The 20,000-nt window shown below is 45.0% G+C and overlaps 1 protein-coding gene across 2 annotated transcripts in view; it reads left to right on the top strand.

The window, feature by feature from the left end:
* Positions 1-20,000, top strand: part of Zip102B (Zinc/iron regulated transporter-related protein 102B) — a 327,210-nt gene that overhangs the window by 123,762 nt on the left and 183,448 nt on the right. The gene's annotated exons all lie outside the window — the stretch shown is intronic.

The following is a 20,000-nucleotide window of genomic DNA, read 5'->3' as shown; positions in this document are numbered from 1 at the left end:
TCTCCTTCTGCCGTTACTGTTTGAGTATTCAGATGGCGCCATAATCGTCAGCCATCTTTATACCTTTTTCTGTAGTGGTTACGCTCAATGGTTTTCCCAGCGCTCATTATCAGGATTTATTATGCAATCTCCAACTTCTTTTGCCTCGGAAAGTTGAGTATTTAATTCTTATGCTGTTTAAATATAGCTCTGGCCGTAAAGTAAAAATTAATTCGAATTAAACTAATTTTTTGACAGAGCTATTGTCTTGACCGGAGGCGGCTTCGGCGCTGTCGTTCGTAACGCATGAGTTATTTAGTTAGCCAGAACGACGTTCCCGGTATAATAGCTTAAATAAAAATAATTAGCTATTCAATCTTCATTGCTAGGAATTAATTATATAATGCCAATAGTATTCACATTAGTTTCGGCGAATTAGGTTGCCGATATTGTTTACGCTAGGCTTCCTAGCCTAGGCGTTATAGTTTACTCTCTTGCAACGGACTAGGTTGGAGCTGGAAGACAGCTCCACCATCATTTCCTCAGTTCTTCCAACACTCCACCCCAGTTCTGGAAGAATATACCCGAGAGCTCTTGAGCAAACGGGTGATAAAGAGGGCAAAGTCCATCAAATTCCAAGGAAGGCTGTTTTGTGTTCCCAAGAAGGACTCAGACAAACTTAGACTCATTCTGTATTTGTCGCCACTCAAAATGTTTATCAAGAACGACAAGTTCAAGATGCTGACCCTTCAACACATAAAGGCCCTGTTGCCCAAAAGGGCATACACAGTCTCCTTAGACATGGCAGATGCCTATTGGCACATTTCGATCAATTGCCAATTCTCCTCCTACCTAGGATTCAGGCTACAAAAATAAAAGTATGCTTTCAGAGCCATGCCCTTCTGACTAAACATAGCCCCAAGGATCTTCACGAGGCTTGCAGAAGTAGTCGTTCAACAACTACGCCTACAAGGTGTGCAGGTGGTATCCTATCTGGACGATTGGCTGGTGTGGGCAACATCTGAAACGAAATGCATGCAAGCATCCACGAAAGTGATCCAGTTCCTGGAACATCTAGGATTCAAGATCAACACCAAAAAGTCTCGACTATCTCCAGCTCAGAAATTCCAATGGCTAGGCATACATTGGGACTTACAGTCTCATCGTCTCTCCATTCCATTAAAGAAGAGGAGAGAGATAGCAGGATCTGTCAAGAGACTTTTAAAATCTGACAGGATTTCAAGACGCCAACAGGAGAGAGTGCTGGGCTCCCTTCAGTTTGCATCAGTGACAGACCCAGTGCTAAAAGCACAGCTAAAAGATGCATCAGGAGTCTGGAGAAGATACGCATCAAACGCTCGAAGAGATCTAAGAAGACCTTTACCGATTCGGCTACGATCACTTCTCAAGCCATGGTCGGAGGCCAGAAACTTCAAGAGGTCAACACCTCTACAACCGCCTCCACCCTCAGTCGTCATCCACACGGATGCATCCTTGGAAGTATGGGGAGGTCACTCTCATCAACGCAGAGTTCAAGGAACTTAGTCCCCTCTATTCAAGACCTTCCATATCAACATTTTGGAGACCATGGCAGTCTTCCTCACACTGAATAAATTATCCCCCCGTCCTTCAGTCCACATAAGACTGATTCTGGACAGCGAGGTGGTAATGAGATGTCTGAATTGTCAAGGCTCGAGATCGCCTCAACTCAACCAAGTGATGTTAGCCATCTTCCGTTTGGCAGAAAAGAAGATAGACACTTGTCAGCAGTTCACCTTCAGGGGTTCTGCAATGTGACAGCGGATGCTCTATCCAGGATAACTCCGATAGAGTCAGAATGGTCCTTAGACGCAAGATCATTCTCTTTCATCTTACATCAAGTCCTGAAACTGCAGATCGACCTCTTCGCAACGAGCGTCAACAAAAAACTTCCTCGATACGTGGCCCCGTACGAGGAGCCTCGAGCGGAAGCAGTGGACGCCATGTCCTTCGACTGGAACAATTGGACCAGGGTTTACCTGTTCCCTCAACCCAACTTGCTGATGAAGGTCCTCAACAAGCTGAGAGCTTTTCAAGGAACAGCAGCCCTAGTGGCTCCCAAGTGGCCCCGGAGCAACTGGTTCCCCTAAATTTTGGAATTACAGCCGAGGCTGATTCCCCTGCCGGACCCAGTTCTGTGTAAACAAGTTTAGAGGTCGACTGTCTTCGCTTCATTACAGAAAATCCAAGACCTTCATCTCATGATTTTCTCTCCCTAGCAGTAAAGAAAAGGTTTGGGATCTCTAAAGAAAGTATAGACTTCTTAGAGGAATATAAGTCAAAATCTACCAAAAGGCAATACGAATCATCTTGGAAGAAGTGGGTGGCCTTTGTCAAGGCAAGAAATCCAAAGGAAATCTCGATGGATTTCTGCTTGTCTTTGTTTATTCACCTTCATGAACAAGGTTTAGCAGCCAACATGATAACTACGTGTAAATCTGCCTTGACTAAACCTTTGCTTTATGCTTTCCAGGTAGACTTGTCTAATGATATTTTTAACAAAATCCCTAAGGCCTGTGCCAGGCTCAGGCCTACAGCACCTCCAAGGCCCATCTCATGGTCTTTGGATAAGGTACTACATTTTGTTTCAAGTTTGGACAACAATGCTTGCTCTTTGAAAGATTTGACTTGAAAAGTTATATTCTTGTTTGTTCTAGCCTCAGGAGCTAGAGTTAGTGAGATAGTGGCCTTGTCTAGGGAAGAAGGCCATATCCAGTTTGCTGAAACGGGAGAGCTAAATCTCTTTCCCAACCCAACGTTTCTCGCCAAGAATGAGCTACCCACTAAGAGGTGGGGTCCCTGGAGAATCTGTCCTCTGAAGGAAGATGTCTCGCTGTGTCCAGTGGAGAGTCTAAAGGTCTATTTTTGCAGAACTTCAGACTTCAGGGGAGGACAGCTCTTTAAAGGAGAAACATCGGGCTCAAACTTATCCTTGAAACAACTAAGGGCGAAGATCACCTACTTCATTCGCAGAGCGGATCCTGACAGTACACCCGTAGGTTATGAACCTAGGAAAATTGCTTCTTCGTTAAATATTTTCCAGCTTATGGATTTCGAGAGCCTCCGCTCATTTACTGGATGGAAGTCATCCAGAGTATTTTTCAAACACTACGCGAAGCAAGTGCAAGAATTAAAACTATTCGTGGTAACGACAGGTAGTGTACTAAAACCTGTCGCTTAGTGCTGCGAGGAACAGTAATTATGTGGGACTGTAATTCTAAAGGTTGTACATGTTGGCACTTTATAGTGCAACATGGTAAGTGAAATGTCATCATGGTGACATTATGGACTGTTCCAGTGTACAAAGGTGATGAAACAGACTAAACATAAAGTGTCATGTGTTTGTTACACAAGTGTAAATAGACAGACTTCTCAGAAAGACATTAGAAAATTTATTAAAATTTATAAAAATTTTCATGTAAAGTGGCATAGTTTTTGTTTTTAGGTAAAACAAGCATTTATGATTTATTTTATCTTGTCTATGTTATTAAATCCGATTCCACTTGCATTTTTATGTCATTATGAATGTATGCTGAATTTTTATTGATTGTTTGACAATAAATGATTAATTGTTTTGTGCGTCTTATTTCGCCCTAAAAATTTTAATAAAGTTATGTGTGAGCATTCATTTCATCCCTTCTTATTCTGCATAATTATATCAAGCAAAGGTAGTAACTTTGTTCCTATATGTGTATAAACCTTTTTAGCTAGAAGTAACTTGTTTCAATACAAGATACAAACTTGTCTGTTGCGGTATACAACTGGACTGCTATACCTCAGATGCTATGGTGGCTGACATGGACCTGTGTTCATATTATAAATACAACTTTGGCTAAAGGCATACAGTGAAACCTGCATGTCCTTTTTTAATGCTAGGTGGGTCATATGAAATATGCAACTTCGAGACTTTTCCTGAGTCTAGTTCAACTCTTCCCTGTAGGGGGCAGGAAGCACTAACATAGTATATGATTAGAAGAAATGACATATAACGGTAATGTCATAGGTCTGATAGGTCTAAATGACCAAGGAAATATGGTCTTGAGGTCTAAGGCACAACTGGGAAATGCACGGATACATTAATGCTCTGGTAAACTTCCATCAGGACGACATGGCCTGAGCCCAAAAAACGGATTTTGAGCGAAGCGAAAATCAATTTGTTCCATAACTGGAATACAAACCACGCTATTTAATAGGGGTATTACTTTCGGCGTAGCTGAAATGACGAGCCATTAAAATTTATCGAGGGTTTACTACCCACACCGCTAGTTAGCGGGGGTAGGGGAGGGTAGCTTGCTACCCCCCCCCACTCACACACACCTGTGCTTGATCTTGCTTTACTTTTGGCTCAGAGCGAGAACGGTTGTTTCCTCTCTTTCTCCTTGCCTATTTTGGACTGCCATTAATTTTTGTCTTTTCACTTACTTTTTCTTATACTTGTAAATATATATATAAACATTCTTGATGTTTATGTATATATATGTGTATAGAAATGTAGTAAGTTTTCTTTTCAGTGTTTGTGCTGTGTGTGATATACGACAACGACACTTGCGTAGTGGCAAGGCCAGCACAGTTCCACTTCGTGGGGAACGGCCTCTCCCTCTCTGGTCCATCGGTCTTCCCGTCGGCATATATCCGTTAACTCGGCCGCCGCAGGGGAATCGTCATCGCCTGGACCCTCTTCATTCATCTATTATCTTCGCTTTTCCTCTTTTCCTACTCGAAACTTGGATTCTGAGCGAAGAGAATGTGGCCTTTAAAGATTGACTACGGTCTCTCTCTTCTCGAGGTCGTTCACCTTTACTACAACAACGTACTATTACGGAAGCTCCTTTCCCGTTGTTGGTTAGGTTGCTATTCTGTTTGTTTGTCTCAATTATTTTTAGTGAAATCTAATTGTATTTTCACTTTTCAGCTTTCTCCGTGGGGAATACTTCCCTTCAGGGGGTCAGTGGTTGTCACTATTAGTGAATATTCTTAGATGATTTAGATATTTATAATTCTGTTATAATTCTGTTTTTATTACAGTTACTTCGCTCCCCCCTTCTCCCGTGGATGTCATCTGGGGAAGGAGGGTGCATACTTAATTCTTATTTTATGTTATTCCCTCGGGGTTCCTCTTCGGAGTTCCTCCCTAGGGAATTTCTGTTAAAATAATTATTTAATTTTATTTTCCCAGTTAACTATGCAGTTTTTCTTCGTTCGACTAAAGAGTGCCAACGAAGCAGAGCTGTCTTGTTCATGCCTGGGGAATGTGCTGTCGCTGCCGTCCCTCAGAGGACGCCGTCATGGGGGTTATCCCTTCTCTTAGAAGTACTCCCGTGACAACATGCCAGCACTTCAGATCATCTTAGAATGCTAAAGGAGGTTCGCCTCCAGGGGTTGGACAACTTCCCTTCCGAGGGAGGTTTCCTCCCCAGGTGTGAGGTTTTCTCCCTTCAGAGGGAGAACTTCCAATACCTTAATAAATTCATCGCCCTCGACTACTGTTGCTGCCCTTCAGCCAGACTTTTCTCCCCCCTTGCGGAGTTTCTCTTCCTTCAGGGGTGGAGCACAGTCTTGGCAAGTCTCTTCTACGAAGTGTTCACCTCTCTCGTTCGCGAGAGAGGCCACTCATAGAGACTCCTCTTCGGAGGATCGCTACTGCTAAGGTCAGCTTGCTGATCCACCGGCCCTAAGGGGCGTCACCGCGAGTGTCTTCAGGTCTCTTCTACGAATTGTCACCTCTCTCGTTCGCGAGAGAGGCCACTCATAGAGATTCCTCTTCGGAGGATCGCTACTGATAAGGTCAGCTTGCTGATCCAACGGCCCTAAGGGGCGTCATCACGAGTGTCTTCAAGTCTCTTCTACGAAGTAGTCACCTCTCTCGTTCGCGGGAGAGGCCTCTCATAGACACTCCTCCTCGGAGGATCAAGCAGACCTTCCAGTGACCTCAACCTTGTGCTGCAATGTGGTCCTTTGGACTTCGGTCCTGGACTCTAACACGGACCTTTTACGATCCCATCGGTGGATGCTGGCCCTTCCAAAGGGCACATCCCAGTTCCTGATCGTCCTGCCAGCTGACCTACCGATCTACCAGCGCAACCTTGCGCTGCAACGAAGGACTTTGGTCCTGGACTCTAAAGAAGACCTGCTTACGGTCCTCATCGGGGGATGCCCGCCCTTTTTTTTAAAGGGCACATCCCAGTTCCTGATCGTCTTGCCAGCTGACCCTTCAACTTACTAGCGTGTGGAGATCGCGCGCAAGCGCCGACGATCTTCTGCGCGCGGGTATCGATGGTTTCCCCCGTGCGCGCGCGCCGATCTCCTTACGCGCGCAAGCGCCGACGATCTTCTTACGCGCACGGGTACCGATGGTTTCCCCCGCGCGCACTGCTACCTTCGCGCGCGCGTGAAGTCGCCGATCTTCTTACGCATGCAAGCGCCAACGATCTTCATACGCGAACAAGCGCCGACGATCTTCATACACGTGCAAGCGCCGGATGGTCTTCCGTGCTCGCGCTAATAGTCTTGCGCGCGCGCCGTTCTGGTACGCGAGTACGCGCCGACGATGATTTTCCACGCGCGCTAGCGCCAACAAGCGCCAATGCTCCTGCGCGCGCTTCATAGTCTGGCACGGGCGCGCGGCAACAGTTCTGCGCGCACGGCCGACTTTCTCCCCCGCGCGAGCACCTGGGGTCTCCCGCACGCACACCAACCGTACTGCGCGTGTGTGTGCCGACTTTCTTCTGCGCACGGGCGCCGATAGTATCCTGCACGTGCGCCAATAGTCTACGTGCATGCGCATCGACGGCCTTATGCGCACGCGAGCTCCGACGGCCTTCGCATGTGCGCGCTCCAATAATCTTGAGTGCAAGCACATAGCTTTCTGTGCGCTCCGACGGTCTTCAACGTGCGGGTGCCGATGGTCTTCTGCATGCATGTGCTAACAATCTCCACGTAGTACTTTCACGCACGCACCAATGCTCCCAATCTTGCGCAACCAGTCACGCTTTGGTGCATTCTAGCGAGAATGCACAAACTATACAGTTCTTTACAGCGCGCCAGCAATCTTCCTCACTTTCCTGCGCCCTTCTGCGCAGTTAGTCCCCGGATTCATACGCCAGCTCTTGCCAAAGAGTCAAGGTTCGCAGATTCAATGCACCAGCTCTTGTCTAAGAACCAGCGCTTGCCTGCTCTCCAGGCAAATATTAAGCACCAGCACCATCCTGTTTGCCATCGCTCCAGACTCACCTACACTCGCGCAATTGTCAGTAAAAAGTAGTAAAACTTTTTGGACAGGTCACCATTGCTCCATTCCTCTTCGCAAGCACATAAACATTCGACAACCCTCATCAACGGCTTGCCAACAGGGAACTACTCGCGAGCACTCTCCAACTGCACAGTATCCACGATACCCAATGGTTAATCAGTGATTAACATTCGCCAGATTAATTCTACTCTAAGGAATAGCATCAATCCCATTAGGGCGCGTGGTAAGGCTAAGCGTGGCCTTCCTTCTAAAGAAATTCTCTCTCAGAGAAGAATCCTTACACTGGATATCGCTCCTGTTCCTTTACGACACGAGTCAAGACTCCAGTGTCGACAATCTTCCATACAAAAGGATCACCAAGGAGCTGTCCCTTTGGGTCGATGACCACTCCATGTTGGAGTTCGATCGAGGGTTAAGACCTCAGGTCTTCTTTTGCACACTGGACCTTAAGGACACTTACTCCCAGGTCCAAACCATCCATCTAGGAAGGTTGGGAAATTCAGTCTAGACAAACAAGAAACACCAGTTCAAGGCACTGTGCTTCGGTCTTTCCATTACACCCATCCTGGTCTCACAGGATTGGCTTCCGTCTCCGCTCTCTCGAGACGACTGACTGACTTTAGCAGACTTAGGGCAACCTTGCATTAACACTGGAATTTCTGAAGTCTTTTTTACCAAGATCCAGTGATCAGGGTAAACCTACGGAATCTTCCCTACTTCCCTCCCAGGAGACTGGTGTATCTGGGAATGATTCTAAATACCAATCTCCACCAAAACCTTCTCGAAACGAGAACGACTTCCATTCCAGGAGACTGGAATCGGAAAAAGAAGAAAGGAGGGACCATAGTGCTGCACCACATGACCTCAGCCCTCTGGACAGAGCCCAAAGATATCGTCACTTAGATCTCTTAAGAGAGGAAGACCAACTTTCCGGTCCATCAACAGTCTCATCGGTTCCTAACAGACCACTCAGTGATGTGATGGACGACACACCGCACACCACATAGAGACTCACATCGACAAGCAAATAGGATCTGGCTTGTAGAATCTTCCCATCTAATAGTATAAACACTAATATGGGCCAAAGCCCGTTCGGTACCACTTTCAGCCCGCTTCATTCCAGACTGGAAGAACAGGCTCGCCGACAATCTGTGCACAGCATCTCAGATAGGTATACCGAATGGACTTTGGATCGCCATGTAGCCAACAAATTCCCGACTTTACGAGGTCTTCCAACTAGGCGGTCTGTTCATAATGCCCCTGAACCTCAGGCTACCGCTGCTCACCAGCCCTAGACCCCAAGGCTCTCTGGCAACAACGGTAGGTACAACAATGACGTTTACGTCTCGTCCCAGTTTTATCTAGAGAAGGGCACTCAACAAGGCTAGAACATCGGTCAACCTATCAAGGACTCTCCTAGTTCTGCTTTGGCATTATGCAGAAAGGTCTCCAAACCCTGTGCAGCTTCGGATACAGCCTCCAAGAGAACCCTCTCTGCATATCAGACAACCCACTTTGACACCTACCACAAGCTATAGCTTTGCTTTGAGTTTACGCCTGAAGACTACCCAATACCTCTTTGCGAAGAGGTTGTCTAGATACCTGAGGAGTTCCTCAGCATCAGTCTACCAGGCAGTATCACGTCTTGTGGGGTGGGCGTCATGGAAAAGTGTCTCTTCTCTCGATACCTCGATTCCAGCAATGGCGGAATCCTCAGGTATATGCAAGAGGAAAAGATCCCCTGTTCAGTTTCGATTGGTAAAGATGATCACTCAACCTTGATCCTTCACCTTCATACTGAAAGAAAGGGACACCCTTTCATCGATAGACTTTTTCTAACTCATACGGACTTACAACTTGCTTTTCCCCAGTCGCAATTGAGACCTTCCTCTCAGAACATGGTTCAATTTCCAATCCCTAAAGGGACCTCCTTGTGTTCCACTTCACCAGGCAACAAATTTCCTCCTGATTTAAGAACACAATGTTCCTACACACTCAGACAGCAACCATACGAGTTAAGGAACTTCATGGTCTCTCTTTTGACATCGCCCATTATTGAGAAGGGCGATTGACAAGGGTCAGTTTCGTCCCTGAGTATGTCACCAGGCACAGTCTCCAGAGGTGACGGATCCTACTCAAGTCTCAACTAGGTAACGGTCGATCCAGATCATCCGTTACTGTACCTCAGGGTGAGGTATGAGACCTTACCTAAAGAAAACTCTCAACAGCCTGCCCGGGTCTCTCCTCTTGTCAACACTGAGAGAGACTAGAGGAGGATCGCCGAAACATCATCTCGACATAACAACTCACAGTGTCAGGGCATAGTTCTTAGCAGGTTACTCTGTGACGCAGGTTTTACAATAAAGGATGTGAATGCTCCAGGTGACTTTCACAACCTTTTTCCTGCAAGACGTAACCCACAGGAACTCGATACGATCTCTATCGCTCCAGTGGTGGCTGCACAACAGCTGGTTATATACCTCAAGCTCCTTATTGGACAAGTAGCAGAAGGTTGAGGGCACTGTTACCCGGTTTTAGTCTGCGTAAATGAAAAGATTTGACTGGCTCTTATTCTTTTCTTCATCCTACCCTCTCGTGGGGAAAGCAGCGTCCTGGGTTCTCTGCATAGCTGACCTCAAACCACTGCGGGGAAACCATGCTTCCTTGTGTTCCTAGTATTAAGACTAATACTGTTACGTCCCCATACCCTAACGAGGTGGTATTGGGAAATTCCTAGGCTACAAGTTCCCATCTAAAGAACTTCAGGATAACTTCCTAGGACGAGTCACACTTCTTCATGCCTTCACACACAGCTTGCGTAGGCCGCAGTCCTTGCGCAGCAAGTTTCTAGCGAGGTGCAGGGTCTCCTTATTTCTTGGTTCCTTACACACTCAAATAACAAGCTCCCGAGCAAAGCCAAAAAGCCAGACTGGCAGGGACATCCACCCTTCCTAATGGGTGAGTCACCCCTATTAAATAGCGTGGTTTGTATTCCAGTTACGGAACAAATGACATTCGTAGATAATTTGTATTTTTCCCAACTATACAAACCTTAGCTATTTAGTCAAACTTGCCTGCCAGCCCTATCCCCCTTGAAGTCCTACCTTCAAGCAAAGTGAGGTCAAGCACAGGTGTGTGTGAGTGGGGGGGAGGTGGTAGCAAGCCACTCTCCCCTACCCCTGCTAACTAGCAGTGTGGGTTGTAAACCCTCGTTAAATTTTAATGGCTAGTCATTTCAGCTACGCCGAAAGTAATACCCCTATTAAATAGCTAAAGTTTGTATAGTTAGGACAAATACAAATTATCTATGAATTTTTCATTTTTGGGGGAGATAGCCATGTTGTCCTGATGGACCCACCCTCCTTTCTATGAAAGGCCTTGGCAGGATCCCTCCCGACATTACTGTATCTCTAAGTACGGACTTTACGGTACAAGTTTTAAAGATGGCCAATGATTATGGCGCCATCTGAGTACTCAAACAGTAACGGAGGAAGGAGAACTTTATAACGGCTCCTCTGTTATTGTGCCACTTTTCCCCCTCGAAGCGTAAGCGCTATGCGGGTTGAAGATTGCTATGTGGCATGTCAAGAATACGTCCCCTGATATTATGCAATATCCTAAAAGGAAACTTTAAGGATATTCGCTCCAGGAGTTAGAATTCTGGAGACCTTAAGTTAAATTTTCTGGGAATATCACTGTAGTCAAATATACCCTAGGAAGCTACTTAAAGGAACCTTCCATCAGGACGACATGGCTATCTCACCCAGAAATAGATTTTTTGCTTCGCTTAAAATCCGTTATATATATAAAAGAGATTTTGAGCTAAGTGAAATATCTATTTTTGGGTGAGAGTGCCCTGTCGTCCTGATGGAAGGTTCCTTTAGGTAGCTTTCTAAGGGATATTTGCTACAGTGATACTACTAGAGAATTAAACCGAAGGTCTCCAGGATTCTAACTCCTGGCGCGAGTATCCAGTAAAGGATATCGCATAAAATTAGGGGACGTATACTAGATACAACACATAGTAATCTTCACCCCGAATAGATTTAACTCTTTCATGTAAACGGGGAAGAGTGGCAAAAGAAGGGGGTGCCGTTCTAAGTACCCGTTGGACCTCCATCCATACTACTACTGCGACGCCATTCCTTTTCTTGTCGTTAAGCAGAAATGGCCGCAGATAAAAAGCAATTTTGGGAGGGGTCAGCAAAAGGGTGGGTCCATCAGAACGACATGGCACTCTCACTCAAAAATAGATTTTTCAGAATCCGTTTTTTAGGCTCGGGCCATGTCGTCCGGATGGAAGCATACCAGAGAATTAACTTTAAATTACTATAGCTGTGGGTTTGTGTATGTGCCTTCTACCTTGAATGGATTTCCTTATCCGGTCTACTAGACCTGTATGTGAAATTCCAGGTAACTGTCATTTCCACTAAGCCTGGAGCTGGTTTAGTGCTTACTGCCCCCTGCAGGGAAAGTGTCGACATCGACGATAAGGATTCAAGGTTTGTATTTCCGTAGGAACAGAAGGGAAAACTGTAGAGCTTACCTTTTACTTACCATGGAAATCTGTATCCTGATTTCAAGTTCTAGGCCCTTATAGGGATTAAATAAAACTCTAGCAAGTTTTATTTGTCTGTAACTGAGGTAGCAGTAATAAGACACAAATACGTTTTAGTATTTTTATTTTGCAACTAATTTATCAAATGTAGTTACAATAGAGTATGAATCTGATCCAGCATTAAAACACATCAGGGTCCATATTTTCTCCAGTAGAAAAAATTTATATAATTTCATTATCGGAATAACGCCACTCAATGGAGATGTGAAACCAAATCTGTCTGACATGTTTAGATTTTTGGAAATGCATAAACACTTTGATGCAAACTTTCACTCGGCACTGGTGTTACTGGTCAGATATGCACCAATATGAAACAGTATGTTAATCATCGTTGTGATTTGCACTAGAAGGTAAGTATACCCATGCACCCGATGCACTGTAAAGTCCCAAAACAGTCCACTGTTCATCGCAGCACTAGACAACGGGTTTAATGACACTACCTGCCGCCACCACAAAGTGTTTTGTTTCATGTACTTGCTTTGCATAGTGTTTGTAAAAGACCCTGGCTGATCTCCACCCAGTGTATGAGCAGAGTCTTTCAAAGTCCATATGTTGAAAGAAGTTCAACGAAGAAGCAACTTTCCTCGGATCGTGACCTACGGGTGTAGTGTCAGGGTCCGCTCTGCGAATAAAGTAGGTGAGCTTCTCTCTCAGTTTTCTTAGGGATAGGTTTGATGCTGAAGTTTCGCCTCTGAAGAGCTGTCCTCCCTTGGAGTCTGAAGTTCTTCGAAGATAGACCTTAAGACACTCTACTGGGCACAAAGGGGCATCTTCCTTCAATGGGCAGATTCTCCAAGGACCACACCTCATAGTGGGTAGCCCATTCTTGGCAAGAAAGGCAGGATCAGGAAAAAGGTTCAGTTCTCCTGTGTCTAGGAACTGAACATGGCCTTCATTTCTGGATAAGGCCACTATTTCATTATCTCTGGCCCCTGAGGCTATTGCAAAGAGAAAAATAACTTTCTGTGTTAGATCCTCTAGACTCTAGAGTACAATCGTCATTGTTTAGGTTTGAAGTATAGTGCAAGACTTTGTCCAAAGACCCCCGTGATGGGCTTTGGAGTGGTTGCTGGCTTGAGTCTAGCACATGCTTTTGGGATCTTATTAAAGATTTCACAAGAGAGGTCCACTTCAAAGGCGTATAAAAGTGGTCTAGCCAGGGCCGACTTACACGAGGTAATCAAAGTAGAAGCCAGGCCTTGTTCGCGTAGGTATATGAAGAATGCGAGACAAATCTATCAATATTTCTGTCGGTTTCCTTGTTTTCACAAAGGAAACCCATTTCTTCCATGACGATTCTTATTGTCTCCTAGTCGAACTTGACTTATACTCTTCGATGAAGTCAACTTTATCCTTCGAGATTCCAAACTTTTTGTTTGCAGCTAAGGCGAGGAAATCATGAGATGTAGGTTGTTGGTTCTTGCAGATGAAGCGTAGACAATTGACTTCTGGACCAGTTGGGATAAAACGGGATTCGGCTGAGGAAACAGCTTCAGTTCCAGCTCTAGAACTAGAGGGAACCAATTGCTTTTGGGCCACTTGGGAGCCACTACTGCTGCTGTCCCTCTGAAGGACCCTAGCTTGTCGAGAACTCTTAGCAGGAGATTGGTTGGTGGAAACAGGTAAATGCAATTCCACCTGTTCCAATCGAGGGATATGGCGTCCATCGCCTCTGCTTGAGGATCCATATAACGGATTTTGAGCAAAGCGAAAAATCTATTATTGGGTGAGAGTGCCATGTCCTGCTGGAAGGTTCCTTGAGGTAGTCTTTCTAAGGGATATTTTCTACAGTGATACTCCCAGAGAAATAAACTGAAGGTCTCCAGGATTCCAACTCTTGGCGCGAGTATCCAATTCAGGATATCGCTAGGGATCAGGGATGTATTTTTTAGATACGACACATAGCAATCTTCACCCCGAATAGATTTAACTCATTGATATAATGGTGAAGAGTGGCGAAAGAAAGGGGGTACCGTTCTAAGTACCCGGTGGACCTCCTATCCGTACTACTACCGGCCACCATTCCTTTTATTTGTCTTTAAGCAGGAATAGCCGCAGATAGAGTAGTTTCGGGTGGGGTCAGCAAAAAGGTGGGTCCATCAGGACAACATGGCACTCTCACCCAAAAAAGATTTTTCGCTTCGGTCAAAATCCGGTTTTTGGGCTCGGCCATGTCGTCCTGATGGAAGCATACCAGAGAAATTACTTGAAAGTACTATATCTATGGGTTTGTGTGTGTGCCTTTTACCTTGAATGGATTCCTTACCTGGTCTCCTAGACCTATATATGAAATTCCAGTTAACTGTCATTTCCACTAAGCCTGGAACAGGCTTAGTGCTTCCTGCCCCCTGCAGGGAAAGTGTCGACTTCGGCAGTAAGGATTCAAGGTTTGTATTTCTGTATGAACAAAAGGGAAACTTTTTAGAGGTTACCTTTGATTACTTTAGAAATCTGTACTTGGCTCAAGTATTTTCTATCTATAAGGATAAAAATAAAACTCAAGCATGCTTTATTTAAAAGCAACTTAGTAGTAAAAATTAAGACGCATATAAATTTTTGTATTTATTTTGCAATTACATTGTTATATGTGGTTGCAACAAAATAAGAATCTGATCCAGCAATCATTCACATCCGGGTTCATATATTGACCTGTAAATGAAGAATATATATATAGTTTCATTATCGGAATAATGCCACTCAATGGAGATATGAAACCAAAATCTGTCTGACTTGCTCAGATTTTGGATATGCGTGAACACTGTGGTGCAAACGTCCACATGGCACTGGTGTTATTGGTCAGATTATGCACCTGTATAGAACAGTCTATTAATCATCGTAATGATTTGCACTAGAAGGTACGAGTACCTATTCACCCGATACACTGTGAGGTCCCAAGAACAGTCCACTGTTCATCGCAGCACTAGACGACGGGTTTTATGACACTACCCGCCGCCACCACAAAGTGTTTTATTTCGTGTACTTTCTTCGCATAGTGTTTATAGAAGACTCTGGATGATTTCCACCCAGTATAGGAGCGGAGTCTCTCAAAGTCCATGTGTTGAAAGAAATTCAACGAAGAAGCAACTTTTCTTGGCTCGTGACATGTGGATGTGCTGTCAGGATCCGGTCTGCGAATAAAGTAGGTGAGCTTCACTCTTAGTTGTCTTAAGGATAGGTTTGATTCTGAAGTTTTGCCTCTGAAGAGCTGTCCTCCCTTGAAGTCTGAAATTCTTCAAAGATAGACCTTTAGACACTCTACTGGGCATAGAGAGACATCTTCCTTCAGTGGGCAGATTCTCCAAGGACCCCACCTCTTAGTGGGTAGCTCATTCTTGGCAAGAAAGGTAGGATCAGGAAAAAGGTTCAGTTCTCCTGTGTCTAAGAACTGAATATGGCCTTCGTTTCTGGTTAAGGCCACTATTTCACTAACTCTAGCCCCTGAGGCTATTGCAAACAAAAATTACTTTCTGTGTTAGATCCTTTAGAGTACAATCCTCATTGTTTAGGTTCGAAGCATAGTGCAAGACTTTGGCCAAAGACCATGTGATGGGCTTTGGAGGGGTTGCTGGCTTGAGTCTAGCCATTGCTTTTGGGATCTTATTGAAGATTTCACTAGTGAGGTCCACCTCAAAAGCGTACAGAAGTGGTCTAGTCAAGGCCGACTTACACGCGGTATTCGTGGTGGAATCCAGGCCTTGTTCGTGTAGGTGTATGAAGAAAGCGAGACGGAAATCTATCGATATTTCTGTTGAATTCTTTGTTTTTACAAAGGACATCCATTTCTTCCAAGATGACTCATTGTCTTCTAGTCAAATTTGACTTATACTCATCAATGAAGTCAACTTTATCCTTCGAGATTCCAAACTTTTTGTTCGCTGATAGGGCGAGAAAATCATGAGATGTGGGTTGTTGGTTCTTGAGGATGAAGCGTAGACAGTCGACTTCTGGACCAGTTGGGATAAAACTGGATTCGGCTGAGGAAACAGCTTCAGTTTCAACTCTAGAACTAGAGGGAACCAATTGTTTTTGGGCCATTTGGGGTTTTCTACTGCTGCTGTCCCTCTGAAGGATCTTAGTTTGTTGAGGACTCTTAGCAGGAGATTGGTTGCTGGAAACAGGTAAATGCAATTCTACCTGTTCCAGTCAAGGGACATGGCGTCTATCGCTTCTGCTCGAGGGTCTGTATAAGGGGGTACGTAACGAGGTAGCTTCTTGTTGTCGCTCATTGCGAAGAGGTCGATCTGCAGTTCCGGGACTTTTTTTCGAGATAAAGGAGAATGAGTCTGCGTCTAGGAACCATTCTGTCTCTATGGGCTTTCGCCTGGATAGAGCATCCGCCGTCACATTGCGGAACCCTTGTAGGTGAACTGCTGATGAGTGCCATCCCTTCTTCCTTGCCAGGTAGAACATGGCTAGTATCACATGGTTGATGCGAGGTGATCTCGTGCCTTGTCGGTTTAGAGATTTTACTATCGCTTTGTTGCCCAGGACCAATCTGATGTGGATTGCTCTGCGAGGGGATAGTTTCTTCAACATCAGGAAAACTGCCATAGCCTCCAAGATGTTGATGTGAAAGGTTTTGAACTGATGCGTCCAATTCCCCTGCACTTTTCTCTCATGAGAATGGCCTCCCAAACCTTCCAAGGAAGCATCAGTGTGTATCACGACTGATGGTTGCAGGGGAACTGTCCGTGCTAGGCTCTTGGCTGTTGACCACGGCCTTAATAGTGTGCGCAATCGGGTCGGGGTCAACCTTAGTTGATCTCTTCGAGCTTTTGATGCGTATCTTCTCCAGACTCCTGCCGCATCCTTTAGACGTGCTTTTAGCACCAGGTCTGTCACTGCTGCAAACTGGAGACCCCAATACTCTCTCCTTTTGGTGTCTTGAAATTCTCTTGTGACGGATTAGTCTCTTGACAGCTCCCGCTATCTCTCTGCTCTTCTTGGATGGAATGGAGAGGTGGTGTGACTTTAAGTTCCATTGGATTTCTAACCATTGAAACTTTTGAGCTGGAGAAAGACGAGTCTTCTTGAGATTGATCTTGAAGCCCAGGTGTTCCAGGAACTGGATCACCTTTTTGGCTGCTTGCAGACAAGTAGCCTTGGATACTGGCCCCACCAGCCAATCATCTAGATATGCTACCACTTGAACACCTTGGGAGCGTAGCTGTCGGACGATTGTGTCTGCTAGTTTTGTGAATATCCTTGGGGCTGTGTTCAGTCCGAAGGGCATTGCTCTGAAGACGAATTTCTTCTTCTGTAGCTTGAATCCTAGGTAGGAGGAGAAGGGGCTGCTGATTGGCAGATGCCAATAGGCGTCTGCCAGGTCTATTGAGACTGTTTACGCCCCTTTTGGTAAAAGGGTCCTTATGTATTGCAAGGTAAGCATTCTGAACTTCTTGTTCTAGATGAACTTGTTGAGTGGAGACAAGTCTAGAATTACTCTGAGTTTGTCTGAGTCTTTCTTACATACAAACATATACCAAGGCACTTCCCCCAGTTTTGGGGGGTAGCCAACATCAAACAACAGAAACCAAAAAAAGGGGACCTCTCCTCTCTACATTCCTCCCCGCCTGACAAGGGACTCAACCGAGTTCGGCTGGTACTGTTAGGGTGCCACAGCCCACCCTCCCCCGTTATCCACCGTAGATGAAGCTTCATAACGCGGAATCCCCTACTGCTGCTACCTCCACGGTCATCTAAGGCACCGGAGGAAGCAGCAGGGCCTACCCGAACTGCATCACAGTCGCTCGCCATTCATTCCCATTTCTAGCATGCACTCTTGCCTCTCTCACCTCTATCCTCCTATCACCCAGAGCTTTCTTCACTCCATCCATCCAACCAAACCTTGGCCTTCCTCTTGTACTTCTCTCATCAACTCTTGCATTCATCACCTCCTTTAGCAGAGAGCCATTTTCCATTCTCTCAACATGGCCAAACCACCTCAACACATTCATATCCACTCTGGCTGCTAACTCATTTATTACACCCGTTCTCACCCTCACCACTTCGTTCCTAACCCTATCTACGCGAGATACACCAGCCATACTCCTTAGACACTTCATCTCAATTTCTGTCTCTCCATCACTTTCATTCCCCACAACTCTGATCCATACATCACAGTTGGTACAATCACTTTCTCATACAGAACTCTCTTTACATTCATGCCCAACCCTCTATTATTTTACTACTCCCTTAACTGTCCCCAACACTTTGCATCCTTCATTCACTCTCTGAAGTACATCTGCTTCCACTCCACCATTTGCTGCAACAACAGACCCCAAGTACTTAAACTGATCCACCTCCTCAAGTAACTCTCCATTCAACATGACATTCAACCTTGCACCACCTTCCCTTCTCGTACATCATAACCTTACTCTTACCCACATTAACTCTCAACTTGCTTCTCTCGCACACCCTTCCAAATTCTGTCACTAATCGGCCAAGCTTCTCTTCCGCGTCTGCAACCAGTACAGTATCATCCGCAAACAACAACTGATTTACTTCTCATTCATGGTCATTCTCGTCTACCAGTTTCAATCCTCGTCCAAGCACTTGAGCATTCACCTCTCTCGCTACTCCATCAACATACAAGTTAAACAACCACGGCAACATCACACATCCCTGTCTCAGCCCCACTCTCACCGGAAACCAATTGCTCACTTCATTTTCTATCCTAACACAGGCTTTACTACCTTTGTAGAAACTTTTCACTGCTTGCAACAACCTTCCACCAATTCCATATAACCTCATCACATTCCACATTGCTTCCCTATCAACTCTATCATACGCTTTCTCCAGATCCATTAACGCAACATACACCTCCTTACCTTTTGCTAAATATTTCTCGCTTATCTGCCTAACTGTAAAAATCTGATTCATACAACCCCTACCCCTTCTAAAACCATCCTGTACTTCTAAGATTGCATTCTCTGTTTTATCCTTAATCGTATTAATCAGTACTCTATTATACACTTTTCCAACTACACTCAACAAACTAATACCCCTTGAATTACAACACTAATGCACATCTCCCTTACCCTTATATAATGGTACAATACATGCACAAACCCAATCTACTGGTACCATTGACAACACAAAACACATATTAAACAATCTCACCAACCATTCAAGTACAGTCACACCCCCTTCCTTCAACATCTCAGCTCTCACACCATCCATACCAGATGCTTTTCCTACTCCCGTTTCATCTAGTGCTCTCCTCACTTCCTCTATTGTAATCTCTCTCTCATTCTCATCTCCCATCACCGGGACCTCAATACCTGCAACAGCAATTATATCTGCCTCCCTATTATCCTCAACATTCAGTAAACTTTCAAAATATTCTCCCCACCTTTTCCTTGCCTCCTCTCCTTTTAACAACCTTCCATTTCCATCTTTCACTGTCTCTTCAATTCTTGAGCCAGCCTTCCTTACTCTCTTCACTTCTTTCCAAAACTTCTTATTCTCTTCCTATGAATAACCCAATCCCTGACCCCACCTAAGGTCAGCTGCCCTCTTTGCCTCACTTACCTTGCGCTTTACTTCCACATTTTTCTCTCTATATTTTTCATACTTCTCTACATTATTACTCTGCAGCAATTCTTCAAAAGCCCTCTTTTTCTCTAACACATTTACCTTCACTCCTTCATTCCACCATTCATTGCCCTTCCTTGCCACACACATCACTTGCAATCCCAACAAAACTTTCTTTTACTAACTTCCACTCCTCCTCTAAATTGCCAGTTTCTCTTACTTTCACTTTGTCATATGCCATTTTCAACCTTTCTTGATATTTACTTTTTACCCCCGGTTTTATTAGCTCTTCAACCCTCACTAGCTCCCGTTTACATCCACCTACTCTATTCCCCCACTCTTTGGTACAACTTTCTTGGGAACACATAACAGCCTTCCCTGGAATTTGATGGACTTAGCTTTCCTTATTACCTTCTTGTTCAAGAGTTCTGAGGTATATTCTTCTAACAAGGGGGTGGAGTGTTGGAAGAATTTTGGAAAACGGGTTGGAGTTCTGTTCCATCTCCACCCGAGTCCATTCTTGATTAGGCTGTGTGCCCAGGGATTGAAGGATCAGCGATCCCGAAAGTGGTATAATCT

The sequence above is a fragment of the Palaemon carinicauda genome, chromosome 22, assembly GCF_036898095.1.
Source record: "Palaemon carinicauda isolate YSFRI2023 chromosome 22, ASM3689809v2, whole genome shotgun sequence".
Taxonomy (NCBI): domain Eukaryota; kingdom Metazoa; phylum Arthropoda; class Malacostraca; order Decapoda; family Palaemonidae; genus Palaemon; species Palaemon carinicauda.
Note: the sequence above shows the minus strand (reverse complement) of the source record. Positions and strands in the feature narration are given on the sequence as shown.